Genomic DNA, 5611 nt, shown 5'->3' on the forward strand with positions numbered 1-5611 from the left:
GCCACACCTTTGTCAAATGTTTGTGTTCTCTACACTCCTACAAACATTATAAACCATCATTGGTCCTACTGCACCAATCATCTATTCAGGTACGGCCATTCAAAATGAGTGTCTTGGCCCCGAAGCGATATCAGCGGCCATTTTGAAAATGGCTGCCAGGGGGGTATAAGAGGAAATCTGTGATGGCCCTATAGCTAAAAATACTTAAAACCAGCCCTTGCGCTGTGTAAAATGTGGTACTTTTATCCCAAAAGGCACAATTCCTTCAAAATGTGGCCTCTAGCCGTCCCACTATAACCTTATGAGGCATTTATACGTTATATATCATTCATTAAAAAAAGTCACAACATTGATGTACCAATCCTAAATGCCCCTTTAAACAAACCTGCGCGACAGTACAGCGCACGGTTATTCTTCTGTGATGTTCCTGTTCCTATCCACTCTCTTGTCTGTGAGCAGCATAGTACTCAAGGTCCCTCCGTTCTCGCTGGCCTGTAAAGTGCCTTAATCAAGGAGCCCAATTGAATATTGCTTATGCCTGTCTCGTCTCTGTGGAGGCTAAGCAGGGTCTCTGGTGAACAAAGTGGGTGCAGACAAATGCTCTAGGCCACCCATTCAGCAGGCTTCTCCCTGTGGCCTTGGCACAAAGGGCTGGTGGGGTGGAGTATGGACTGAATGGCTCTCTCCTGGTTGTTGTTGTTGTTGTCCAAGAGAGACTCCAGGAGGATCTGTGTGTGTGTGTGTGTGTGTGTGTGTGTGTGTGTGTGTGTGTGTGTGTGTGTGTGTGTGTGTGTGTGGCTGGAGAGGATGGCTTATTGCCCCTTGAGCTTGGAGTCCTTTCGGAGGTCTTTCCATCCGGCTGAAAGCCGTTGTGACGCAGGGTTGTTGGGCCAGAGGGAGGGAGAGGGGCCTCACAATTTACCCTAACCTGTTTAACACACACACACACACACACACACACACACACTTATTCCTCCACCTCCTTTTGTTAAGTGTATCGTGAATTGTATAGTGAATCTCCCTGGGTTCCCCCCCGTCCCCCCATACACACTCCCCCACAACTATAGCTCCTTAATGGGTCTCCCTAGCCCATCGATCGGAGGGGGTTGTGGTGGTGGGGGGGGGGTTGGCTGGTCCAGCTGGGGGCCTTGAGGCCAGGGCCCAGGGGGAGAGGAGGGGGCCTGGGGGAGAGGAGGGGGCCTAGGGGAGAGGAGGGGGCCTGGGGAAGAGAGGGAGAGGAGATGAGGCCCCTGTCCTAGTGGACCTCAGGAGGAGTGGGGGCCCCTTGCCCCGGGGGGACAGACCTCCCTGACATGTTTAACCTCTGGCCGTCAAGCACTCATGCCTGCAGCACATCCATCAAGGCTGCCAAGTGTCGCTCAGACCGCCTGACAGTCAACACACACACACACACACACACACACACACACGCGCCCCGCAGCTGACATGCAAAACAATGGCAGGTGACTGCTGTGGAGTATGGAAGTCAGCTAATAAAGGAATTGCCGCTCACAGGGAGAGGAGGGGAGGAGCCAGCGGTCAGCCCATCTATAGGGAGGAGGGGAGGAGCCAACGGTCAGCCCATCTATAGGGAGGAGGGGAGGAGCCAGCGGTCAGCCCATCTATAGGGAGGAGGGGAGGAGCCAACGGTCAGCCCATCTATAGGGAGGAGGGGAGGAGCCAACGGTCAGCCCTTCTATAAGGAGGAGGGGAGGAGCCAACGGTCAGCCCATCTATAGGGAGGAGGGGAGGAGCCAACGGTCAGCCCGTCTATAGGGGAGGAGCCAACAGTCAGCCCATCTATAGGGAGGAGGGGAGGAGCCAACAGAGGGGAGGAGCCAATGGTCAGCCCATCTATAGGGAGGAGGGGAGGAGCCAACAGTCAGCCCACCTATAGGGAGGAGGGAGGAGGGTGGAGGGTGGAGGGAGGAGCAATGAGGGGGGGAGTGTGAAGGGGGGAGGGAGGAGGAGGGGGGAGGGTGCTCATCAATGTATTTTAACCCAGTTTGAGACGCTGGACCCTGGCAGATGCTGATACAGGTATGACTCTGACGACACACACAGGTAAAAGGATGACTGTCATCAGTCGACAATCTTCATTCTACTCAGACATAAGGTTTCACCAGATAGTTCCCGGTGTACAGATGTTTACAGGTTTGACTTTGCTCAACGCACATTGCAGGGACACTGATCCAGGATATGACTAAATGCAGTCATGACAAAGTCATCCTTTAAACAGTGAAACACATCCAGCTGCTATCGTCGTTACGTTATTGACACTTTAAGATTTGGACTTTTAAGATTTTGACTTTGCCATATAGATCAGGCATAGATCTCTCTGCAAAGATATACAATAATATAGCCTTCTGCCAGCAACCAAATTCAGAAATTTCACACTATTGTGTGGAGCGTTTGTTAGTTATTGCTTACAGGCTAAATTCATGAGGGGGCTAAATTCATCCTATAATTCAGACCCAGGAGTGCGTGATTCGATCTAGATCTGTGCAATTTGTGTAAAGGCAGGAGTACTCAGGCAAAGGACTCAAACGCACGTCTCAGAGACTCGAAAAACTTAAATCCAATAGAATAGTCTTTACTTTCAGAAAGGTTGGGTACACAGGTAGGCAGTCAATGGGTAGGCAGGTAATCCAGGAAGGGGGCAGGCAAAGCAGGGTTTGGTACACAGGCAGGCAGTTCAAAAAGGCAGGCAGATAATCCGAAAGACGTTACAATTCGTGCCTTGATTTATCACGTCTTACATCTTAACAGTCCTTCCTAAGACCTCTTCACCTCCACTTCCCCCCTGTACAAGTTCTCTCCTGTTAATAAATAATAATAATAAAAAAAATTAAAAAATTAAATGCCTTCTGGCATTACGACTGCCAATGGCCCCTGGGGTGAGCATTGATTACTTTGTCTTATGATGACTGTTGGACAGATGATTCACTTACTTAAACAAATCATCGCTTTGGATAAAGGTGCTAAATGCCATAAGTGTAAATGTAAATGTATCAGTGGAATGTTTATCAGTTGAATAAGATATCTTGTCCGTAGCGTCGAAACACACAGTGCTCTTGGCGTTATGCCTACAGTACCTCTACACACACACACACACACACACACACACACACACACACACACACACGCACACACACACACACACGCACACACACACACGCACACACACACAGAGGCCTACAGTACCTCTACTAAGCGCACACTAACCTTGTCCCCAGACTGTTGTGTACAGTGCATATAAGCCTGGAATAACAACGCCTCAAACCTGGCCTTAGAGGGAGGGAATTAACTGAGAGAAGGATTTGTTAGTTCTTTACTTCAGCGAATCACATGGCTGTGAGGTGTCGCTGCCAATCAAAAACATGTGGTGGGACACACACACACACACACACACACACACACACACACACACACACACACACACACACACACACACACAAGGTCTCTCAGATGGAGACAGGAACACTCTCAGTGCAGGTTACAGCTTTCTAACCCTTCCCAGAACTCTTTGCTCTCGCTGATGATGTCATAGGCGGGGTGTGCCGCGGCTGCCGGGCGGGTCAAGGTGATGGAAGGTCCCCCGCCAGGACGGGGGAAACGGAGGTCGGTGCCGTACGCTGGAGGCTACCCTTTCTACAGAGACAGAGCAAGGGGAAACCAGAATGGACACAGACACACACACACACACACGCGCACACACACACACACACACACACACACGCACGCACCTGCACACGCACGCACGCACACGCACACACACACGCACCTGCACACGCACGCACGCACACACACACCGACACACACACCATTTGAACTGGGCTTTGGGCCTTGAGTTTGAACCTGAGGAATCATTAGAGAGATGGCAGTTAGACTCCTGCTGAGGTTATAAATTGGATTCGCAGGGAGGGACACTTGCTCCGCGGGGGGGGGGTCTCGCCGTGCTGGCAGGGGTGCTCAGTTAGTCTGCAGTATCACTCTCCTAACCATCTCATTTTCACTGCTTTAAACACATTGTCTCTGTTACAGGGAGAGAGAGACAGTGGTACCACCGGGCTATTGTTTGGTTTTGTTTAGTTTAGTTTCAACCCTATGACTTTAATTCAATTTGACAACCTTGATATGTATTTTCCTCTGTAGGTGGACGCGGTAATGGGCTATTTTAACGTGATCTTGTGATCTTTTACCAGGCCCTAATAGTTAGTGTTTTGTTCCTGTGCTGTGTCTCCCACAGTCCTGTGTGTGTGTGTGTGTGTGTGTGTGTGTGTGTGTGTGTGTGTGTGTGTGTGTGTGTGTGCGTGCATGCGTGCGTGTGTGAGTGTCTGTCGTGTGTGTGTGTGTGTGTGTGTGTGTGTGTGTGTGTGTGTGTGTGGAGGGCTGGGGGATGTGAGCATTGTTTATTCAGTGTGCTTCCATTTTTCAAAACAAATTGCGAGTTGAATGCTAATTAAGTGCTGCCTCCTTTCCTTGCCCGTATTTGTCCTCATCAGCGTTGTTTTTTTACGCTCCAAACAACGACAACAACAACAACAACAACAGCAGTTCTGTCCTGCATTTGAACCCACTTCCATCTGACAGGCGAAAAACAGGAGAGTCAGGCTCTGTGTGATAGGGCGTCCTGCACCTGCCAGTAGCCCAGATACCACCTCCCCAGACCTAGTCTAACATTCCTCCTCCACCTCCCCAGACCCAGTCTAACATTCCTCCTCCACCTCCCCAGACCTAGTCTAACATTCCTCCTCCACCTCCCCAGACCTAGTCTAACATTCCTCCTCCACCTCCTCCTCCACCCCCTCTACCTCCTCCTTCTCCTCATCCTCCCCCTCCGCTTCCTCCTCCTCATCCCCATACCTAGTCTGACATTCCTCCTCTACTCCCTCCTCCTCCACCTCCCCCTCCTCCACCTCCCCCTCTACCTCCTCCTCCTCCACCTCCCCTTCTACCTCCTCCTCCTCCCCCTCTACCTCCTTCTCCTCCTACCCCTCTACCTCCTCCTCGTCCCCCCCCCTCCGCTTCCTCCTCCTCATCCCCATACCTAGGCCTCTAAAACCTCCTGCATCCCCTCCACCTCCTCATCCTCCTCCTCCTACATCTTAACAGTCCCTCCTAAAGACCTCTTCACCCCCACTACCCTCCCTGTACTAACCCTAACCCCAACCCTAGAGACCTCTTCACCCCCACTACCCCCCCTGTACTAACCCTAACCCCAACCCTAGAGACCTCTTCACCCCCACTACCCTCCCTGTACTAACCCTAACCCCAACCCTAGAGACCTCTTCACCCCCACTACCCTCCCTGTACTAACCCTAACCCCAACCCTAGAGACCTCTTCACCCCCACTACCCCCCCTGTACTAACCCTAACCCTAACCCTAGAGACCTCTTCACCCCCACTACCCCCCTGTACTAACCCTAACCTCAACCCTAGAGACCTCTTCACCCCCACTTCCCCCCTGTACAAGTTCTCTCCTGTTAATAAAAAATAATAATAATAAATAAATAATAAAAAAATAAATTGGCTTCTGGCATTACGACTGCCAATGGCCCCTGGTGTGAGCATTGATTACTTTATCTTATGATGACTGTTGGATAGATGG

At 51.0% G+C, this 5611-nt stretch overlaps 1 protein-coding gene across 2 annotated transcripts in view; it reads left to right on the plus strand.

Annotated features, from left to right (window-relative positions):
* Positions 1-5611, plus strand: part of msraa (methionine sulfoxide reductase Aa) — a 61674-nt gene that overhangs the window by 20748 nt on the left and 35315 nt on the right. The gene's annotated exons all lie outside the window — the stretch shown is intronic.

This window comes from Argentina silus, assembly GCF_951799395.1.
Source record: "Argentina silus genome assembly, chromosome: 17".
In the NCBI taxonomy this organism is placed as follows: domain Eukaryota; kingdom Metazoa; phylum Chordata; class Actinopteri; order Argentiniformes; family Argentinidae; genus Argentina; species Argentina silus.